This window comes from Triticum urartu, chromosome 6A (assembly GCF_056163025.1).
Source record: "Triticum urartu cultivar PI428250 chromosome 6A, HENAU_Tu73, whole genome shotgun sequence".
NCBI classification, from domain to species: Eukaryota; Viridiplantae; Streptophyta; class Magnoliopsida; order Poales; family Poaceae; genus Triticum; species Triticum urartu.
The window spans coordinates 604,040,543-604,064,295 of NC_141878.1; the positions used below are offsets into that span (position 1 = coordinate 604,040,543).

General features: G+C 42.2%; 1 pseudogene; it reads right to left on the reverse strand.

Annotated features, from left to right (window-relative positions):
- The window catches only part of LOC125546960 (large ribosomal RNA subunit accumulation protein YCED homolog 1, chloroplastic-like), a 42,031-nt pseudogene extending 22,128 nt beyond the window's left edge, over positions 1–19,903 (reverse strand).
- Between the last annotated feature and the right edge of the window lie 3,850 nt (positions 19,904–23,753).

Here is a 23,753-nt window from a genome sequence, read left to right on the forward strand (position 1 = left end):
TGTTTCATACTATCATTGAAAGCTTGGATCTGAGAGAGATAGAGCTTTCGGGAAGAAAGTTCACCTGGGCTAACGCGATGCCAAATCCGACGTTTGAAAAGTTCGATCGAGTACTGGCTAGTGTCGAATGGGAACAGAAATTTCCCTTTGTAATAGTTCAGGCACTTTCTCATGGTATTTCTGACCACACGCTTTTATTTCTTGACTCTGGTGAGGCCACCCACTTGGGAAACAAAAACTCATTTTCGTTCGAGCTTTCTTGGTTTGAAAGAGAAGGCTTCTTTGATCTCGTAGCCAGAGAGTGTGCTAAGGATGAAGGAGGTAGGACTGCGCTTGAGCGTTGGTAGTATAAGATTAGGCACTTGAGAAGTTTCCTACGTGGGTGGGCTAAGCATCTTAGCGGGATTTATAAGGTCGAAAAGGAACAACTCCTTACCCTTATTCAGTCCCTAGATGTAAAAGAAGAAACCACGGTTCTGCCAGCCTCAAAGCTTCATGCCAAGCTTGACGCGGAGATGAGGCTGAAAGTGCTTCTTCGTGAAGAAGAATTAAAGTGGGCGCTGCGGGCCAAGGTCCGACGAGTAGTCCAGGGGGACGCGAACACTCAATTCTTCCACATGATCGCTAATGGCAAACACAGAAAGAAGAGGACCTTTCAGCTTGAACAAGATGAAGGAACGATTCTAGGTCAGGAGAACCTAAAATTATACATTACTGAGTATTACAAGCAATTGTTTGGGCCTCTAGAGGATAACTGTGTTTCTCTGGATGAGTCCAGAATTGAGGATTTTCCTCAACTTACTGTAGTTGAGAATGATATTTTAGCTGCTCCTTTTTCTGAGAAAGAGGTGTTTGAGGCCATATCGCAGATGAAAAATAATAAGGCTCCCAGCCCGGATGGATTCCCGGCTGAGTTTTGTAAGAAGTGTTGGCATATTATTAAAGGGGATCTGCTACCGTTGTTCCATGATTTATTATCTGGACAGCCTCAGCTTTTTCAACTGAATTTTGGAACGATAACCCTGCTTCCTAAGAAAATAGAGGCTGCGAGAATTGAGCAATTCAGGCTCATCTGTCTTCTTAATGTTAGTTTCAAAAAATTTACCAAGGTCGGGACTAATAGGCTCACACAGATTGCGCATGTTGTGGTGCAGCCTACCCAAACTGCTTTCATGCCGGACAGGAACATCCTCGAAGGGGTTGTGGTCCTTCATGAAACGCTCCATGAGATTCACACGAAAAACTAGACGGAGTTGTTTTCAAGGTGGATTTCGAGAAAGCGTAGATAAAGTCAAATGACCTTTCCTTCAACAGGCCTTACGCATGAAGGGTTTTGATGAAGCTTGGAGACGCCAGGTAGAATCTTTCACGCAAAAAGGGAGTTTTGGAATTAAAGTGAATGACGACATAGGTCATTATTTTCAGACACACAAGGGCCTGAGACAAGGTGATCCAATGTCTCCTATTCTGTTCAACATTGTGGTTGACATGTTGGCAATTCTGATAGGTAGGGCAAAGGAGGCCGGTCAGGTAGGTGGCTTGGTGCCTCACCTAGTTGATGGTGGTGTGTCCATCCTGCAGTACGTTGATGATACAATCATCTTTATGGAGCACGACTTGGCAAAAGCGAGAAATATGAAGCTGGTTTTATGCTTATTTGAACAATTGAAAGGATTGAAGATTAACTTTCATAAAAGCGAGTTGTTCTGTTTTGGTAGAGCCAATGAGGAACAAGAGGCTTATAGGCTATTGTTCAGATGCGAATTGGGGGCATTACCTTTCAGGTATACCCATTCACCATCGTAAGCTGACAAACAGAGAATGGAAGTGCATCGAGGATCGGTTTGAGAAGAAACTGAGTTGCTGGAAGGGCAAACTCATGTCATATGGAGGCCGATTGATTCTTATTAATTCGGTGCTCATGAGCATGCCTATGTTTCTCTTATCTTTCTTCGAAGTCCCAGTTGGTGTAGCAAAAGGCTGGACTTCTATCGATCCCGATTCTTCTGGCAGAGTGATAAACTAAAGAGAAAATACCGACTCGCCAAATGGGATATCATCTGTCGACCAAAGGACCAGGGGGGCCTTGGTATTGAGAATCTTGAAGTCAAGAACAGATGTCTGATGACTCACAAGTATAGGGGATCTATCGTAGTCCTTTCGATAAGTAAGAGTGTCGAACCCAACGAGGAGCAGAAGAAAATGATAAGGGGTTTTCAGTAAGGTATTCTCTGCAAGCACTGAAATAATAGGTAACAGATAGTTTTGTGATAGGATAATTTGTAACGAGCAACAAGTAACAAAAGTAAATAAAGTGCAGCAAGGTGGCCCAATCCTTTTTATAGCAAAGGACAAGCATGTACAAACTCTTATATAGAGAAAAGCGCTACCGAGGACACATGGGAATTATCGTCAAGCTAGTTTTCATCACGTTCATATGATTCGCATTCGGTACTTTGATAATTTGATATGTTGGTGGACCGGTGCTTGGGTGCTGTTCTTACTTGAACAAGCATCTCACTTATTATTAACCTCTATTGCAAGCATCCGCAACTACAACAAAAGTATTAAGGTAAACCTAACCATAGCATGAAACATATGGATCCAAATCAGCCCCTTACGAAGCAACGCATAAAATAGGGTTTAAGCTTCTATCACTCTAGCAATCCATCATCTACTTATAACTTCCCAGTGCCTTCCTCTAGGCCCAAATAATGGTGAAGTGTTATGTAGTCGACGTTCACATAACACCACTAGAGCATAGACAACATACATCTCGTCAAAATATCGAATGAATACCAAATTCACATGACTACTAATAGCAAGACTTCTCCCATGTCCTCAGGAACAAACGTAACTACTCACAAAGCATATTCATGTTCATAATTGGAGGGGTATTAATATGCATAAAGGATCTGAACATATGATCTTCCACCAAATAAAACAACTAGCATCAACTACAAGGAGTAATCAACACTACTAGCAACCTACAGGTACCAATCCCGGACTTGGAGACAAGAATTGGATACAAGAGATGAACTAGGGTTTGAGATGAGATGGTGCTGGTGAAGATGTTGATGGAGATTGCCCTCTCCGGATGAAAGGAGCATTGGTGATAACGATGGCGACGATTTCCCCCTTCCGGATGGAGGTGTCTTCGGCAGAATAGCTCTTCCGGAGCCCTAGATTGGTTCCGTCAAGGTTCCGCCTCGTGGCGGTGAAGTCTCGTCCCGAAAGGTTGCTTATGATTTTTTTCTGGACGAAAGATTTCATATAGCAGAAGATGGCCACCAGAGAGCCAACAGGGGGCCCACGAGGCAGGGGGTGGCCCCCCTGACGTATTTCTTCCGCTCAGTATTTTTTATTATTTCCAAAAATAACTTTCATGGAGTTTCAGGACTTTTGGAGTTGTGCAGAATAGGTCTCTAATATTTGCTCCTTTTCCAGCCCAGAATTCCAGCTGCCGGCATTCTCCCTCCTTATGTAAACCTTGTAAAATAAGAGAGAATAGGCACAAGTATTGTGACATAATGTGTAATAACAGCCCATAATGCAATAAATATCGATATAAAAGCATGATGCAAAATGGACGTATCAACTCCCCCAAGCTTAGACCTCGCTTGTCCTCAAGCGAAAGCCGATAACGATAAATATGTCCACATGTTTAGAGGTAGAGGTGTCGATAAAATAAAATACGGACATGAGGGCATCACGATTATTCTCATAACAGCAACATAGATGGATATTGTCATATGATTTCTTATGCTCAAGTAATAATCTATTCACAATGTAAAGTACGAATCAGAAACTTTATTGAGAACTAACAAACTATAATCTCAGTCATTGAAGCAATTGCAATTTATCATAACATCAGAAAGAGTCTATGTCAGAGCTTTCTAGCAAGTCCACATACTCAAGTATCATTTAGTCTTTCATAATTGCTAACACTCACGCAATACTTGTGGTTACGGAGTTTTAATCGGACACGGAGAAAGATAGGGACTTATAATTTCGCCTCCCAACCTTTTACCTCAGGGGTAATGTTAACAATAATAATTCATGCTAACCCATATCCAATTAGATATATCTATCAGGATCTTTCCAACATATTGTGCTTGCCAAAGGATAAAATGTAAAAAGGAAGGGTGAAGATCACCATGACTCTTGCATAAGGTAGAAGATAATGATAAAATATAGGCCCTTCACAGAGAGGTTGCCATGCGCTTTCAGGGTTGGATGCACAAAATCTTAATGCGAAGAACATCACTTTATATTGCCACTTGTGATATGAACCTTTATTATGCACTCCGTCGCTTTTATTTCTTCCACATCACAAGATCGTATAAAGCTTATTTCCTCCACACCAATCAATCATACATATTTAGAGAGCAATTTTTATTGCTTGCACCGATGACAACTTACTTGAAGGATCTTACTCAATCCATAGGTAGATATGGTGGACTCTTATGGCAAAACTGGTTTAAGGGTTTTTGGAAGCACAAGTAGTATCTCTACTTGGTGCAAAGAATTTGGCTAGCATGAAGGGGAAAGACAAGCTCAACATGTTGTATGATCCATGACAATATACTTTATCTCAGATATAAGAAAACATAACCCATTACGTTGCCTTCCTTGTCCAACATCAGCTCTTTAGCATGTCATATTTTAATGAGTGCTCCCAATCATAAAAGATGTCCAAGATAGTATATTTATATGTGAAACCTCTCTTTCTTTATTACTTCCTATTAATTGCAACGATGACCAAAGCTATGTTTGCCAACTCCCAACAACTTTTAATCATCATACTCTTTCTATGTGAAGTCATTACTCTCAATAAGATCAATATGATCTCTTTATTTCTTTTTGTTCTTTTTCTCTTTTCTTTTAATCACTCAAGATCATGGCAAAATAATCAAGCCCTTGACTCAACACTAATTTTTATTATATATAGCTCATGGACTCGATTACATAGAGAGATCATAAAGCAAAACTCAAAACTAGATCATGCCATAAACTTTATTCTACTAGATCAAGATACTACTAAAAGTATCGAACTAAGAAAAACGGTAAAGATAGGAGTGTGTTGGTGATACGATACCGGGGCACCTCCCCCAAGCTTGGCAGTTGCCAAGGGGAGTGCTCATACCCATGTGATTATGTCTCCTTCTTCCGGGATGGTGATGTGATATTCTTGGCGATAATGCCCTCCAGGATACGATTCTCTTCCTCGAGCTTATTGAGTTGCTGCTTGAGATCCATTATCTCATTATGAAGCTTCCCTATAACGGCTAAAGCTCCTTGCACCCAAGGATGCTGAGCTGTGGGAGAACAAGTGACACTCTTCTTCATATTTTCATAAGAAAGAAATCTAACATTGGAAGGGATAACCGAGTTTGGAATAGCGGAGATCTGTAGTTCCCCCATCGTGAACCCAGCTTGGAAGTGAGAAGTGACTTCTTGATCCTCCATGGCATCTATCCTCATCAAATCAGCCTCCATCTCTTCCTCCGTTGCTGGCCCAAAGTGGTCAGTATCGCTGTTTGTCCATGGTCTTGATGCCGGATGAGACACCCGGCTCTCTCCGACTGACTCTTGAGAAGACATCTTGCTCTAATCTGTAGGAGCAACAGCTCGAAACAAGAACAGAGGATATTTGCGTGATACAGAAGTCAAAACCTTTGGGAGATTATGTAATGAATTTTTACCAACCAAAATACGTAACGTGCAAGAAAACGGAGTCCGGAGAGCACACGAGGTGCCCACGAGGTAGGGGGGCGTGCCCAGTAGGGTAGGGCGCGCCCTCCACCCTCGCGGAGGCCTCGTGTCCTTCCCGGACTGCTTCTTATTTTCCTATTTTTCTAAATATTCCAAAACGGAGAAATATTGCCATAAAAACTGTTTTGGAGTCAGTTTACTTACCGTACCACATACCTATTCCTTTTCGGAGTCTGAAACGTTCCGGAAAGTGTCCCTTATGTATTCCTCCGGTGTTACAGTTTCAGTAACATTGGCTTCAACATTTATAGGATTACCTGAGATATACTGTTTGATTCTTTGACCGTTCACCACCTTCAGATTTGTGCCTTCAAAGTTGTTGATTTTTATGGCACCGGAATGATAGACCTCCTCGATAACGTAAGGACCTTCCCATTTAGAGAGAAGTTTTCCTGCAAAAAATCTTAAACGAGAGTTTTATAGCAACACATAATCACCTACATTAAACTCACGCTTTTGTATCCTTTTGTCATGCCATCTTTTAACTTTTTCTTTAAACAACTTGGCATTTTCATAAGCTTGGGTTCTCCATTCATCAAGTGAGATAATATCAAATAACCTCTTCTCGCCGGCAAGTTTGAAATCATAATTGAGCTCTTTAATAGCCCAATAAGCGTTATGTTCCAGTTCGAGAGGTAAGTGACATGCTTTTCCATAAACCATTTTATACGGAGACATACCCATAGGATTTTTATATGCAGTTCTATAGGCCCATAATGCATCATCAAGTTTCTTGGACCAATTCTTTCTAGATCTATTGACAGTCTTTTGCAAAATTAATTTGAGTTCTCTATTACTCAATTCTACTTGACCACTAGACTGCGGGTGATAAGGGGATGCAAGTCTATAGTCACGTACTATGTGTTATGATCCGGCAACCCCGAAGTGACAATAATCGGGACCACTCCCGGTGATGACCATAGTTTGAGGAGTTCATGTATTCACTATGCGTTAATGCTTTGTTCCGGTACTCTATTAAAAGGAGGCCTTAATATCCCTTAGTTTCCGCTAGGACCCCGCTGCCACGGGAGGGTAGGACAAAATATGTCATGCAAGTTCTTTTCCATAAGCATGTATGACTATATTCGGAATACATGCCTACATTACATTGATGAATTGGAGCTAGTTTTGTGTCACCCTATGTTATGATTGTTACATGATGAACCGCATCCGGCATAATTCTCCATCACCGATCCAATGCCTACGAGCTTTTCACATATTGTTCTTCGCTTATTTACTTTTCCGTTGCTACTGTTACAATCACTACAAAACATCAAAAATATTACTTTTGCTACCGTTACTTTTGTTACCGTTACCACTACTATCATATTACTTTGCTACTAAATACTTTGCTGCAGATATTAAGTTATCCAGGTGTGGCTGAATTTCACAACTCAGTTGCTAATACTTGAGAATATTCTTTGGCTCCCATTGTGTCGAATCAATAAATTTGGGTTGAATACTTTACCCTCGAAAACTATTGCGATCCCCTATACTTGTGGGTTATCACACTACTAGTTGGAATAGCTTCTACCCACTTAGTAACGTAATCAACAGCAACTAAAATATGTGTGTATCCATTGGAGGCAGGAAAAGGTCCCATATAATCAAAGCCCCAAACATCAAATGGTTCAATAACAAGTGAATAATTCATAGGAATTTCTTGACGTCTACTAATATTACTAATTCTTTGACATTCATCATAAGATAAGACAAACTTACGGGCATCCTTGAAGAGAGTAGGCCAATAAAAACTGGATTGCAATACCCTATGTGCAGTTCTATCTCCAGCATGGTGTCCTCCATAAGCCTCAGAGTGACACTTGCGTAGGATCTGTTCCTGTTCATGCTCAGGTACACAACGTCTAATAACACCATCTACTCCTTCTTTATAAAGATGTGGGTCATCCCAAAAGTAATGTCTCAAATCATAGAAAAACTTTTTCTTTTGCTGGTATGTGAAACTAGATGGTATAAATTTAGCCACAATATAATTAGCATAATCAGCATACCATGGAGCAGTACGAGAAGCATTTATGACATTTAATTGCTCATCAGAAAAGCTATCATCAATAGGTAGTGGGTCATCAAGACATTTTCTAACCTAGACAAGTTGTCTGCAACGGGGTTCTCAGCTCCCTTTCTATCAACAATATGCAAATCAAATTCTTGTAGCAAGAGAACCCATCTAATAAGTCTAGATTTAGCATCTTTCTTTTTCATAAGATATTTAATAGCAGCATGATCCGTGTGAATAGTTACTTTAGAATCAACAATATAACACTACTAGGGAAAAGGCTAGCAGCAGCGCGAGTTTTAGACCTATCAGTAGCGCGGGGTGGTGCGCTACTGATAAGGCGCTACAGCTAACGAATAGTAGTAGCGTGCCTCCACCCACGCTACTGCTAAATCGACTTAGTTGTAGCGAGTTCCAGGAGGAGCGCTGCTGGTAATTAGTAGTAGCGCTTCTCTCTGCCCGTGCTGCTACTATTATTTCGTATTTTATTTCCTTTTTATTTCATGTTGTATTCGTACACCTTTACACAAGTTTTCATACAACAGGAATTTACAAATTGTTTTTACATCATAATGAGTTATTACATCACGGGGTGAAAGAACCGTGTGGACTAGTTTCAAGTGGACGGACATCCACTTGAAACTAATCCGCGGTTCTTTCAGCCAATGATATAATAAATATCATCATCATCATCATATCATTAACAACTTATCATCATCATCATCATCATATCATTGGTCACTAGTCGTAATCACAAGTACTCCTCACATATTCAACTCTAACACATTGTATCACATAATAAACATATTGTACCTCATAGGACCTACTACATTCTCTTAGGACCTACTATATTCTCTAAGGTAAAATAGCAAAAAACAAGATAGCCCCTGGCTCTCCATTATGGAGAATGCAGATTATCCTGTCTCCAATTCTTGCCTTTCGCTTAATGTTGCTTCCAAGAACCTCCTTACAAATGTCCAAACATTTTTTCCACTCTTTGATTAGCATGTGTTCACCGGTTTCAGAAATTCGATATGCACAGGTGAGATCCGTAGGATGACCTGGCTGTAGGTTCAGAACTTCAAGTCGACCATTGTAATACATCAGATGAGGCACACAATCCATCGGGATTTTCTGTTGAAAAACATAGTAATAACTTCGTAGTTAGCAATGATGTACTAGTTTTAGAAGTATGCAAAAGATGCACGGATGTCGTAATAGTAAAATATCTTACCAGGGTATCTCCATAGAAGTTATCGTGGTTCAACACGTGCACTAGTGGCATGTATTCACCATAATTTGGAGGAGTTCGATAATAGGTATTGTAATTCTCAAAAAAAGTACAATAAGCAATCAGATGATTTTTCTCCTTATAAGTTAATTCGGAGCCATCAGTGTAGTGGGTTTTGTCTACCATCTTCTGCACATTCTTTGAAGACTCAAAATAAGTTGTCAATGGAAATAAGCTGTCAACTATTTTGAAATAAACAATATAAATTAGTTAATAACTATGTTTGAGAAACTCACATTGCAGTAGAATCGGAAGCGTATCAACAAGGACCCAAATGTCCATATTGTCTTGCTCGATGTCAGGATCACCAAGATCCATGGTGACAATCATACCCTCATAAAAACCATACATTTTGCAAAGTGCTTCCCAATTTTGGCAACCAAAATGGGTTACGCTCTGAGAATTGTACAGATTTACTTCAAAATCGATATCATGATGGGTCCTTAGGTGTATTTTCTTTGTTTGAAAATTTTCATGGTCTTCAAAACCCATCCTCTCCAAGACATAGCATCTTGCATGGCATGGGATAAGCTAGTCGAATTGTAAAATATGAAAATTAGACGTTGAAATAGTTGAATTCATGCTTAATTACGAAAAAAACACTTGTCGTTGTTGTGTACCGTTTCAACATCGAAGGTCTCCTCGAGCTTAATGCTGAAGCGCCGATCTTCATCCAGCTGAATGAACCTGTCGCACATACCTCGATCATCGTGGCACCAGCTGCACTCCCCCGGGAGACTGTCGTCGTCCAAGTACGACATTTCCTACGTTCATAATTGAAAGATTAAACTTGTACATATTCTAGCACAAGTCATGCCAAAATTCACGGAAAAATCCGGCATGACCTTTGCTAAAAAAGGACATATCGAGCGCCTGAAATTTGCTGGAATGGAAATTAATCAACACTCCGGCAAAACATAGGCCACTCGGAGGTGTAACCAAAACATGAAATAATTGCTTAAACTAAAAAATAACACCAAATATGGCATGTTCAACTAGTTCTATTAATTCAACTAGTTCTATTAATTCAACTAGTTCTTACTAAATATAAACTTAGAATAAAAAGAAAAAAACTAGTTCTTTCTAAAAATGAAGTAGTTCAACTAGTTATTAATTTACTTACTATACTGGTTCAACTAAAACTTAACTAGTTCAATTAAAACTAAACTAGTTCTATTAATTCAACTAGTTCTTACTAAATATAAACTTACTATAAATAGAAAGAAACTAGCACATCTACTACTACTAATTAACATCTAACTACTACATCTACTACCAATTAACATGTACTACTGCTAATTATACAACTAGTTTACCATCACTACTAGTAATTAATAGCCACTACTTCTAAAAATCATTATCTATGAACCCTAAATTAACATCTACTACTACTAAAATCATCTACTAACTAAGCAAAGAGAGAGGGGGTGGGGGAGGGGTGGGGGGCTTACAGAGGGAGAGACGGTGGCGGAGAGGTGCTCGGCGACGGAGGGGCGGCGAGGGCGGGCTCGGGATCGGGAGGGCGGCGGTCCTGGGCGGCGGGCTCGGTCGAGGGCGGCGGTGGTGAGGTTGAGGGCGGCGACAATGTGGTCGAGAGTGGCGGCGGTGAGGTTGAGGGCGGGCGGCGGTGAGGGCAAGCGCGCTTGGGCTCGGGTGGCGGCGACAGGGAGTAGGGGAACAGGCCGGTGGGGGGAAAGGAGGACTTAGCGAAATTTTGATGCGGGGGGTGGTTAACTCGAACTAGCAGTAGCGCACGTACAGAAAACGCGCTATAGCTAACTTATCTACAACGCGTTTTAGAGAAAACCGCCACTGCTAATGGAAGCAGTTATTTCTTTTGTTTAGTAAAAACATCAAAAATATACATTGGTCATCATTGATCTTTTTGTGTATAATCTAAATAGTCAACATGAATTCTCACTGTACCTGTATAGGTACAGGCGAGGATTCATATTGCAACCACAAATCATACACATATAGTTCAATGAAGACCAAGTGCTCGAGATAGGTTGAGAAGCAACATATTTAAGGTGGTAAACACCTTGTTCGCTTAGCAGTATGGGACTAAACTTAATTAGTTGCGGTCATACTTAGCAGTAGCGAGTTTTGAGCAAAACCGCTGCTACTAAGTTCTTTAGCAGTAGCGCGTCCACGGAAAGGGCGCTACTACTATATCTAGCCTGGAGGCAACACCGTGGCAATTATAGTAGTAGCGCTCTTTTCACCTAGAGCGCTACTGCTACTCAGTCATTAGCAGCACTCTTTTCTAAAGCTCGTTGCTGCTAATTAGCAGTAGCGCCTGTTTTTAGACCCCGCTGCTGCTAAGATTCTGTGTATAAGGTTTTCCCTAGTAGTGTAAGGTCTGAACTTATCACAAGCAAATACGACTGCTAATAATTCTTTTTCAGTAGTAGCATAATTTCTTTGAGCATTGTCTAGAGTTTTACTAGCATATTGAATAACATTTAATTTCTTATCAACTCTTTGCCCTAGAACAACACCTACAACATAATCACTAGCATCACACATAATTTCAAAGGGTAAATTCCAATCAGGTGGTTGAACAATAGGTGCAGAGATCAATGCTTTCTTAAGTATTTCAAATGCTTCTACACAATCATCATCAAAAACAAATGGTATATCTTTTTGTAATAAATTAGTCAGAGGCCGAATTTTTTTTGAGAAGTCCTTAATGAACCTCCTATAAAAACCGGCGTGACCAAGGAAACTTCTTATACCTTTGATGTCCTTGGGACATGGCATCTTTTCAATAGCATCAACCTTGGCTTTATCATCCTCAATACCTCTTTCAGAAACTTTATGCCCCAGGACAATACATTCATTAACCATAAAGTGGCACTTTTCCCAATTCAAAACAAGATTAGTTTCTTCACATCTCTGCAAAACTCGATCAAGGTTGCTCAAGCAATCATCAAAAGAGGATCCATAGACGGAGAAGTCATCCATGAAAACCTCACAAATCTTTTCACAAAAGTCAGAGAATATAGCCATCATGCATCTTTGAAAGGTAGCAGGTGCATTACATAAACCAAAAGGCATACGTCTATAAGCAAAAGTACCAAAAGGGCAAGTAAAAGTAGTCTTTAATTGATCATTGGCTGACACAGGTATTTGAGAGAAACCAGAATAACCATCTAGAAAGCAAAAATGTGTATGTTTGGATAATCTTTCTAGCATTTGATCGATAAAAGGTAAGGGGTAATGATCTTTCTTAGTAACCTTATTTAATTTGCGAAAATCAATTACCATCCTATAACCTGTAATAATTCATTGCAGAATCAATTCATCTTTATCATTAGGAACGACAGTAATACCTCCCTTCTTAGGGACATAATGGACAGGACTTACCCACTGACTATCAGGAATGGGATAAATTATACCTGCCTCAAGGAGCTTTAGTATTTCTTTTATTACCACTTCTTTCATCTTAGGATTCAGCCGTCGTTGATGATCACGAACTGGTTTGTCATCTTCTTCCAAATTTATTTTATGTTGACATAGAGTGGGACTAATGCCCTTAAGATCATCAAGAGTATATCCAATAACAGCATGGTGCTTCTTCAGAGTTTTCAATAACCTTTCTTCTTCATGCTCTGAAAGGTTAGCACTAATAATAACAAGATATATCTTCTTTTCATCAAGATAAGCATATTTAAGAGTATCAGGCAACAGTTTAAGCTCAAACACGGGATCACCCTTGGGTGGAGGAGGATCCCCTAGGATTTCAACAGGTAAATTGTGTTTCAGGATGGGTTTCTGTTTTAAGAATACTTCATCTATTTCCCTTCTTTCATTCATAAACATATCATTTTCATGGTCTAGCAAATATTGTTCTAAAGGATCACTAGGAGGTACGGCAATAGAAGCAAGACCAATAATTTCATCCTTACTAGGCAATTCTTCTTCATGGTGTTGTCTACTAAATTTAGAGAAATTAAACTCATGAGACATATCACCTAGACCGGTAGTAACAACATCCTTTTCGCAGTCTATCTTAGCATTAACGGTGAAGGGTCTACCAAATATAATGGGACAAAAGATATCTTGTGGGGAACCAAGAACAAGAAAATCAGCATGATATTTAGTTTTCCCACACAAGACTTCAACATCTCTAACAATTCCAATAGGTGATATTGTATCTCTATTAGCAAGTTTGATGGTAACATCAATACCTTCTATCTCAGCAGGTGCAATTTCATGCATAATTTCTTTGTATAAGTCATGAGGTATAGCACTAGCACTAGCACCCATATCACATAAGCCATGATAACAATGATCTCCTATTTTAATAGAAATAACATGCATGCCTACCACAGATCTATGTTTATCTTTAGCTCAATGTTTGGCAATTCTAGCAGTTTCCTCACAGAAATAAATAACATGCCCATCGATATTATCAGACAAGAGATCTTTAACAATAGCAACATTAGGTTCAACTTTAATTTGCTCAGGAGGTGTATAAGTTCTAATATTGCTTTTACGAACCACAGTTGAAGCTTTAGCATGATCCTTTATTCTAACAGGGAAAGGTGGTTTCTCAACATAAGAAGTAGGAACAATAGGATCATTATAAGTGATAGTCTTTTCTTCAACTTTAATAGGTGCAGCTACTTTTACTTCTATGGGAGGATGATATTTAAACCACTTCTCCTTGGGGAGATCAACATAAGTAGCAAAAGATTCACAGAATGAAGCTACTATCTCAGAGTCAAGTCCATATTTAGTGCTAAATTTACGGAAAACATCGGTATCCATAAAAGATTTAACACAATCAAACTTAGGTGTCATACCTGACTCCTTACCTTCGTCGAGATCCCAATCTTCAGAGTTGCATTTAATTCTATCCAATAAATCCCATTTGAATTCCATAGTCTTCATCATAAAAGAACCAGCACAAGAAGTATTGACCATGGTGCGATTGTTATCAGAAAGTCGAGCATAAAAACTTTGAATAATTATTTCTCTTGGAAGCTCATGATTGGGGCATGAATACAACATTGATTTAAGCCTCCCCCAAGCTTGAGCAATGCTTTCTCCTTCGCGAGGCCAGAAATTATATATATTATTGTGATCACGATGAACAAGATGCATAGGATAAAATTTCTGATGAAATTCCAATTTCAATCGTTTGTAGTTCCATGATCTCGTATCTTCACATAGCCTATACCATGTCGATGCATATCCCTTCAAAGATAAAGGGAAGACCTTCCTCTTAATAACATCACCAGGTATACCTGCAAGCTTAAAAAATCAACAAACTTCATCCACATATATTAGGTGCTCATCGGGATGCTTTGTTCCATCTCCTGCAAAAGGATTAGCTAGCAGTTTTTCTAACATACCCGAAGGAATCTCAAAGTGAATATTTTCATTTTCATTTTCATTTTCAGTAGGTTCAGTAGGTTGAGGATCAACTCTTTGCTCTACTGGTCGGGGTGAAGATACCCCGAGCAAGCCCCTCAGAGGATTACTTTCCATAGTAACAAGTGACAGTAAATTTCAGCACACTATATAAATTTTTCCTTACTAAATTCCACTTACCAAAGGCGCTTCACTCCCCGGCAATGGCGCCAGAAAAGAGTCTTGATGACCCAAAAGTATGGGGATCTATCGTAGTCCTTTCGATAAGTAAGAGTGTCGAACCCAACGAGGAGCAGAAGGAAATGATAAGCGGTTTTCAGCAAGGTATTCTCTGCAAGCACTGAAATAATAGGTAACACATAGTTTTGTGATAGGATAATTTGTAACGAGCAACAAGTAACAAAAGTAAATAAAGTGCAGCAAGGTGGCCCAATCCTTTTTGTAGAAAAGGACAAGCCTGGACAAACTCTTATATAGAGAAAAGCGCTCCCGAGGACACATGGGAATTATCGTCAAGCTAGTTTTCATCACGTTCATATGATTCTCGTTCGGTACTTTGATAATTTGATATGTGGGTGGACCAGTGCTTGGGTGATGTTATTACTTGAACAAGCATCCCACTTATGATTAACCTCTATTGGAAGCATCCGCAACTACAACAAAAGTATTAAGGTAAACCTAACCATAGCATGAAACATATGGATCCAAATCAGCCCCTTCCGAAGCAACGCATAAACTAGGGTTTAAGCTTCTGTCACTCTAGCAACCCATCATCTACTTGTTACTTCCCAGTGCCTTCCTCTAGGCCCAAATAATGGTGAAGTGTTATATAGTCGACGTTCACGTAACACCACTAGAGGATAGACAACATACATATCATCAAAATATCGAATGAATACCAAATTCACATGACTACAAATAGCAAGACTTCTCACATGTCCTCAGGAATAAACGTAACTACTCACAAAGCATATTCATGTTCATAATCAGAGGGGTATTAATATGCATAAAGGATCTGAACATATGATCTTCCACCAAATAAACCAACTAGCATCAACTACAAGGAGTAATCAACACTACTAGCAACCTACATGTACCAATCCCGGACTTGAAGACAAGAATTGGATACAAGAGATGAACTAGGGTTTGAGATGAGATGGTGCTGGTGAAGATGTTGATGGAGATGCCCTCTCCCGATGAGAGGAGCGTTGGTGATGACGATGGCGATGATTTCCCCCTCCCGGAGCCCTAGATTGGTACCGCCAAGGTTCCGCCTCGTGGCGGCAGAGTCTTGTCCCGAAAGGTTGCTTATGATTATTTTTCTGGACGAAAGACTTCATATAGCAGAAGATGGCCACCGGAGAGCCAACAGGGGGCCCACGAGGCAGGGGGTGGCCCCCCTGACGTATTTATTCCGCTCAGTATTTTTTATTATTTTCAAAAATAACTTTCGTGGAGTTTCAGGACTTTTGGAGTTGTACGGAATAGGTCTCTAATATTTGCTCCTTTTCCAGCCCAGAATTCTAGCTGCCGGCATTCTCCCTCCTTATGTAAACCTTGTAAAATAAGAGAGAATATGCATAAGTATTGTGATATAATGTGTAATAACAGCCCATAATGCAATAAATATCGATATAAAAGCATGATGCAAATGGACGTATCAATTTCTTCTCAGTAAGTGGATGTATAAGTTATCAGTTGAGACTGAGGCCACGTGGGCGCAGATTCTCCGCAGTAAGTATCTGCAGTCCAAGACTTTGTCCCAAGCGACAGTGAGACCGACTGACTCGCCATTTTGGAAGGGGCTTATGAGAGTCAAAGATGCCTTCTTTAATAGAACAAAGTTTATCGTCAGTAATGGCAACACCACTCGCTTCTGGGAGGATACTTGGCTTGCTGAAACGCCATTGGCGCTTCAGTATCCGTCCCTGTATCGTATTGTTCAACGACATGATGCTCTTGTTGCAACGATTATGCAGTCCATTCCCCTTAATGTTCAGTTTAGGAGGGCGCTTGTTGGCGACCGGTGGGAAGCATGGCTTCATTTGGTGAGTAGGCTGATGGAGGTTCAGCTATCTCATCAACCCGATCAGTTGTGTTGGATGCTTACTAGGTCTGGAGAGTTCACAGTTAAGTCGATGTATATCGATGTGATTAACTCTAGTGCTATTTCTAGTCCCAAAGATGTTTGGAAAGTCAAAGTTCCTTTCAAAATTAAAGTGTTTATATGGTTTGTACATAAACAAGTCATTTTAACAAAGGATAATTTGGTTAAGCGCAACTGGACAGGATCTACTAGGTGTAGTTTTTGTGATCGGGATGAAACTATCAAGCACCTCTTCTTTGACTGCCCGTTGGCGAGAGTTTTGTGGCACACGGTGCATATTGCCTTTAACATTACTCCTCCAAATTCGGTCAGTACGTTATTTGGAACGTGGCTTGTTGGGATAGAGTCCGAAACAGCTAGACACATTTGCGTAAGAGTATGTGCTTTGTTGTGGGCAATTTGGAACTGCAGAAATGATTTGGCTTTTAACAGAACAACAAATATTCATTTTTTGCAGGTTTTATTCCGGGCTACTGCGCTGATCCGTATGTGGTCGTTACTCACTCCGACAGAGGCCAGGGAGCGTTTGGTTACTGGATCTGTCCGCTGGGAGATGGTAGCGCGGGATATCTTCAACCGGTTTGGATGGCGGTCATGTAATAGGATAGGCTATTAGTTTACCTATCTTTGTTATGCCAGCCGGTTGTGGCTTTTGGGCCTATTGTTTTTGGCGTTGTGGCTCTTTATGAGCTTGCCGTTATTTTATTTTCAGACTATAAGATCTTGTTGAACCTCTTTATTTATCTACAAATGTGGCCGTATGTATCGTTCCAATGCAGAGGCCGGGGAGTCCCCCTTTTTAGGAAAAAAAATCTCCATGTTTTACAATTTAGTTGAACTATAACTTACTGCTAATCATCTCTGGCAAATGCATCAGTACATGTCACCATGTCACTCTCCAACTGAAAGATCACTATATATGATGCCATTGAACTAACAAAAAGGAAACAATACTCTACGAGAAACAGCGCAACTTTTCTTGCTTGGAAAAATATAGCACATTATATCACGGCAAGGAGGAAGCCTTGCTGCCAGATTGTACATGATGTCTTCCCTTAGTCCTAGCCCAGATTGTGAAATGTGAAAGTTTGAAACCCTGTAGGCTGTCTGTAAACGGGCAAGGGACATGGTTTCAGAAGTGTGGCGGCCGGGCAGATTAAGCACCCGCGCCGGTGCGCGGCGGTAACAATGGGCAGATTACCCATATAGCCAGATTATAGCAAGTTTACCTTGGTTCGAGCTATCTAGTTGTAAAATGTGTCAGTTTGAAACGCTGTAGGCTGTTTGTGGATGGGCAAGGGACATGGTTTCAGTTCAGAAGTGCGGCGGCCGGGCGGATTAAGCACTCGCGCCGGGCGGTGCTGGTGATTCGGGCGGCGGATGATTGGTGATTGCTAAGCAGCTAGCGCGCAATCAGAGCTATGATGGAGTAGTAGGATTCAGAATGGTGGTGTCAAGATTTTCTGAAAATTGTGTCCATGATGCATTGCAGACAGACATACATACAGCAACAGCAGATAAGATGAGACGAGAAGCAGCAGCAGCAGCTGTCGTGGATGCTCACCGGTAGCAGCCGAGGGTGATGACGGTGCGCAGGATGCCGTCGAGCCGGAGCCGGCCGCGGCGCCGGGCCACGTCGACGGAGACGAGCACGGGCGTCGTCGACTCGTCGTGGCCGTGTCCTCGGTGCTGCCCCGCGGTGGCCTGGGGCTGGCGATGCCCATGGCGGCCGCGCGCGCGCGGGAGTGCGGGGAGGAGAGGTCGGCCAGGCCGAGGCGCTCCAGGGTGGTGGCGTACTCGACGTGCTGCACCGCCGCGTCGCGCCCGTACACCACCGCGCCCTCCCACGGCGACGGGCCCTCCTCCGCCTCCTCGTCGGCGAGCCCCTCGAAGTCCTCCAGGTCGAGGGTGAGGAAACCGTCGTCCTCCTGGGGGTCGACGGCGTGGCAGCGGCAAGAAAATCGGATATTTGCCACTTTGAATACGTGGCTTCTCAAAATTGCCACTCTCAAGATTGTCTTCGAATCGCCATCCAGCTCATCGACTCCTTGATTACCATGCCATTTCTCTCCTTGCATCGATTTCTTTTTCCGTTTTACATTTATAAATATCGGAAAGTACCAGACTACCCCTGAGACAAAGATACGTACGTGGGCATCCAATCGGCACTTGAAGCGGGACGAGAGGGCGCCGCCAGCCATGGATACCGTGCGTGCCGCATCGCCAATTCCCTGGACGCCGCGTGCCAACGATTTCCTGGACACCGGAAAGCAGCGAGCCGCCGATCTCCTCGATGACTCGTGCTGCGGATCGGATGAACTAGCCATGTGCCGCCGATCGCCTCAACGCGGCGTGCCGCTGATCGCATGAACACCGTGTGCCGCCGATCACCTAGTCGCTGTGTGCAAAAATCTATGGCGACCGATCTCTCTTTGCCAGCTCGTCAACAAAGCTCTGCGTGCTCTGGACTGTGGTTCACCGTTCACGACGCATCAGCGGAGAAGCTGTCGTCGGCCGGTAGTAGTTCACTACTTGCATGAATCTAACAAAACACAGTAACTCTGTTTCTGTACTGAACCTTGGATAAATTTCTCTTCCAGAAAAAATCTAATCGGCCGACGGCAGCTCCTCCGTGGCCACATGCCCATCTCCCTCCGCCTCCTCCCGTCCTCACGAGACGCGCCATCCCTCCTCATCCCAGTTGAGCGGCCCGGCAACCCGGACGGATGGCGCAAGCGGCGAGCAGGAGACGGGCTGAGCGGCTGTGGAGCACTGGAGGCAGGGCGAGCGGCGATGGCGGCCGGGGAAAGTGAGCAGCCAGCGGTCTAGTGGCGCGAGCTGCAACGGCGACCGGACGGGCGACACTAGCAAGCGCTCTTACCGACGACGAGTAATTTTGCGGCTCAGTCGTTTCTTCTCGGTCAAGAACCAGATGCATAATCAGATGGATGCCCATGTTTGTGTACTTAGCCTTAGGGGTAGTTTGGTATTTTTTTCTGTTGCCTATAAATGGAAAATTAAAAAGAAATCCAGTTAAAGGAGAGAAATGGCATGGTTATCAAGGAGTCAATGGGCTGAATGGCAATTTTGCGAAGCCAATCTTGAAAGTGGCAATTTTGAGAAGCCCCACATTCAAAGTGGCAAATATCCAATTTTCTCGGCAGCGGCCCCGTGTCTGCCGTCCGGCCGAGGAGGCGAGCGGGCGGAGTTGGAGCAAGGGCTGGCGACGGAGCGGGGTGGCCGTCGTCGTCAGCAGGGCACGGCGGTGAAGGAGGATGGGCGGGCAGTGGCAGCGACCGGCGGCGCCGACGCCGAGCGGATAATACACCATCTTTCTTCTCTCTCTGCAGTGAGCCTTTCTTTCTTTCCAAGCTGGTACTATTTCACTAAAGAAATATATTTTTAAGAGTTTCTTCCATCACTTAATCAAGGTAAACAAACTATTCCTAACAGTATATTTTAAGAAGGACCATATCGAGGCAATGAATGGAAGCGGATTTGTTAGCACCCGGATGCTCCACACCCATATACAAATATTAAATTCAAAAAGATACCAAGAAATTAGAAAAATAAATATGGAGTTTTGGGGTATTAAACATGGGTTGCCGATCTACTCCCGTGTGAAAATTTTGATTTTATTTAAAGTTTTATATTTCCGAAATGCTTGGCAACGGGTGTGTTTTCCAAGTGCTCGATAAAATGCACGCGGCAAATTACTCAACGCCAAGCAGACTTGTCGATCCCAGTAGTGAATATAGGTTGTACTTAATATTAATATGTACACTTATTAAAATCAAAACAATTTATTTGCCAAGAATTGAATAAATATATCTCCTATGATATTAGGAAATATAAATATCTCTTCCTTTTTGTGACCTATACCCATCACAATGAAACAATGCCAAATTGGATATCACCGGTGTTGAATTTGGATCTATTGATATGGACAATGTCAAATTTTGGTAAAAGGGACCCACTCGTGAAAAGACAAATAAACTGAAATTTTCAACCGCCTCACTTTTAGGGCATCTCCAATAGATTGTACTACCTCCGTTTCAGTTTACAAGTCCTACGCGTATGTCTAGGTTGTCAATTTTATCACTTTAATATAAACTATATAACATAAAAATTATACGATTTGGAAATAGAACATCTGAAGTTTATATTGGTATATTTTTTTGTAATATATGACTTGTATTAGGTTGGTCAAATTGACGACCTAGGGGCACGCGCACGTCCTATAAACTGAGAGAGAGGTAGTATGTAAATCTTGTTGGTCAAATGTCCATGTCATTAACTAACAAGCTATGATACAACTACTCCAATAGGTTGTATCTAAGCTATCCAATAGATGAGAAGAAAATAAATGTGATTGCTCTCTATTTCACCTTGGAGCTTGTGCAAAGATTGTTGGTTATTCTACATAGTACAACTTTGCTCTCTCTCCACATTTATTACATGCCACATCATCACTATGTCCTAAATGGCAAATTTACCAACAGCTATCTTACAACTGTTGGAGATGCCCTTACCATCTCCCTGACAAATGCTGCTGGCACAACATTCCCCACACCCCATGAAGCATTGACTTAATAATTCTGCAAGGATACCCGATAAAGAGTATCATGGCCACAAATATCGAGGTGAACTTATTAATTAGTGCCAAGTAGTCTTTCCTCCTTCCCAAGAAAAGTCTCCTCCTCCCGTCGGCGCCGCCGCTGATCTGCCCCGTCTCCGACGGCCTTTGGCCTGTGGAGGTGTGGAGGATCTCGGTCCCCCCACCGGCGGGAGGGACACCATTCTCGTTTTTGCCAGGTTGAATGTTTTGGTTGGGGCTGTGTGGCGGCGGCGATGTCCCTCGGTAGCAATAATGTCTCGCACGTTCTATCCCCGTCTCGATGGTGCGAATAGCGTTGTCGGAGGATGTGTGGAGGTGTGTCTCCGTCGGATCTCTTGGGATTTGGTCGCTGCTGGTCTTCGATGGATCTATTTGGATCCATTTTTGTTCGTATTTGTTCGTGTGGTTTCAGGTTTGATCTTTCTGATCTATAATTTTCTTCATCAGCGATGGTTGCTGCTCAGGTGTGTTGGTCCTATGGGGCCTTAGCACGACGAGTTTCTGATTGTTTACTACAATAAGGTTTGCTCGGCTCCGGTGATGAAGGGACGATGACAGCGGCGCGCCTTCGACTCGCTCCAGTGCTTGTAGCCGTCGCTAGGTGGTCCATAGACCTGGTTGTAATTTTTATTACCTCTTATGTTCTCTGTACTGCCATGATTGATGAATAGATTGGAAATTTCTCTCGTAAAAAAAATCTGCAAGGAAGAAAAGTTGATGTTAGTCCCTGCTTCGGACTGCACACGAATGCCTCTGTCTTCCATTCAGTTTCTCATTTCCATCAAGTTTGTTGCAGTTGCAAAATTTCCTGTGTAAAATCGAGGAAGATGGTGTAGAAAACGATTGTCTGGCCACAGCAAAGCATCTCTCTGGAGCCAGCATGAACAAATACTAAAAAGAAGGCCAGCAAAAAAGATTGCCAGCTTGTACTGTTGTAAGACCAGACCAGTAGGGTTTCTGTTTTTTCCTTTTCTTCACAAGATGCCACTTTGCTACATGTCTTCGATCATCGGTTTTCCGGATCAAGGTGAACACATGCATTTGTGAGCCAGTTCAGAATCCAGGGCGATGAAGGATACGAAATAAGTCCAGTAAACTAATTTCATTGGCCAGAAATCAAAGTGTATGCAGCGAGGGAATGGGAAATGGGAAATAGGTCGTGAGGACGATCAACAATGGGGTTAGCAAGGTGTGTGTAGCGTTTGTAGATGCTTATAACAAGTTGGTTTTCATTATATGAATTTGGAGGGGGAGAGCCGCTCTTTTGCTCAAAAAAAAAAACAATGGAGTTAGCCATTGTGCATGTTAGAGGAGGGGGTGACGGGGCGGTGTTGGATGATAACGTTGTGGGGGCTAGCTGGACGCATGTGGCGTTGGAGGAGTCCTTGTGGCGGCGTTGGAGGAGGTCACAGGGAAGCGTTGAAGAAGAGAGGGAGCCACACATCGTCGAAAGGAGTCCAGGCAGCGAGTTGCACAAGGAGGCTGGGAATTAGGGCTCCAGCACGAGCGTGGGAGGTCGGAGAGCTCCACTTGGACACCTCGGGCGGTGGTCACATGATATTTGAGGATCTCTGTAGCCTGCGGTTCCTAATGCAAAAGTGAGAAAGGAGATTTGGACTCCACCAACAGGTGATTGCGTTAAGATAAACGTGGATGCTTCATTTGATACAGACTATTTGAGGGGAACTACTGACGCTGTCATTCGAGATAAAAAAGGAAAATTTATCGCTGCGAGTAATGTAAAGTTGGATCTAGTTCAAGATGTTCTTTATGCTCAAGCGTTAGCCCTCAAGAATGGTTTGCTCTTAGCGGAATCAATAGGGTGTAATAGAGTTATTGTGAGCTCAGACAATCTAGAATTAATAGAAGTTTTGAAGAATGAGAGACCACCTATAGGTATTGCTGCAGCGATCTTCCATGATTGCTTTTCCATGGAGCATGATTTCGTTAGGGTTAAATACGAGCATGCCATTAGGGAAACAAATTCTGTAGCTCATGAACTGGTACAATTGGCAAAGTTCCAAGTTTATAGAGTCTGGCTTGATGATCCTACCCCCTCTATTGTACCTCTTATGGTGAACTATGTAACATTATTTTCTAATGAATAAAGAGGGTTTTTTAGGTCAAGAAAAAACTCCACACATGGGTCTCTAGGTTTTTTTGAGGGATAAAGCCTATTCTTTATTGACCAAAGTCCACAACGAGTGGGATTTTGTTTACATCATGTGGTTGGCCAAACCACACATGACGCCCAGGGCTAAATTTAAAGTGTATCTAGCTAACTTATGAGCTTCCATATTACTTTCACGACCTTCATGAATGAAACTACAAGAAAAATTGGTAGACCGAAGTTTGATCTCATTGATAATTGTGCCATGCCTTCCCTGCGAACCTCGATTGATGTCCTGGACTACCCCTTTTGCATCTGAGGATATGACGAAACGCTGTAGGAGAAGGTCATCGGCAATGCAAAGTGCCTCCCTGCAAGCCAATGCTTCCAGCGTCATCGGGTCATCTACGCCTTGCACCACCAGTGCGCAGCTGCCTAGATAGTTCCCCGCTG